The sequence below is a fragment of the Primulina tabacum genome, chromosome 4, assembly GCF_025594145.1.
Source record: "Primulina tabacum isolate GXHZ01 chromosome 4, ASM2559414v2, whole genome shotgun sequence".
NCBI classification, from domain to species: Eukaryota; Viridiplantae; Streptophyta; class Magnoliopsida; order Lamiales; family Gesneriaceae; genus Primulina; species Primulina tabacum.
Genome location: NC_134553.1, coordinates 14,767,863 through 14,768,586, shown reverse-complemented (window position 1 = coordinate 14,768,586; position 724 = coordinate 14,767,863).

Sequence of the window (724 nt, the reverse complement as noted above, 5' to 3'; positions counted from 1 at the left end):
ATTCAAATAGCGAAAGTGCACCTCAAGTGCTCGAATCCAAGCCTCAGCAGCAAATGGGTCAGTGGTGCCAGAAAATTCCTTCGGCCCTAGCCTCCTGAACTGATCATAGATATCGTGTTGTGGCGTATGAGCCTGCTGAAACTGCTGCTCAAATAAATGAGCCATGCCCTCCAGTGCACGAGATAAGTGCAATTTATTGCACTTTTATTACTTGTATTTAACTTGGAATTTTGTGATTCTTGAGCAGATTTTATACGATTTGTTGTTGTTTTTGTTGTTATAGTTTGGAAGCTTAGGATGAGAGTTTGGAATAATAAAATGTCGAATTGGAAAGTGCAAAAGATAAAAAATACAGAAGCTTTAGCGCACCTGCGGTAAAAAAAGCACCGCACCCGCGGTGAAGCACTGCACCCGCACTGAAAAATGCACCGCACCTGCGCTCACACACCAGTAGAAGCACCGCAGCCGCGATGACTTCTTAAGCACACCCGCGGTCCTTGCACGACAGAATCCGAAAAATCTGTATTTTGGTGTGCTGTGCATGGAAGTCCAAGATTTTGGTGTGCTGTGGATTGAGGCTTGTCTGGGACTATAAAATACATCATTTACTTACCATCTAGGGCATTGGGGAGCCAAGCAAAAGAGTGGAGGCTGCTGCTAGAAGATTGAAGACTCAAGTTCATCAAGTTCTTGGGAAACATTTTGCACAACTCCGGGGACGGAA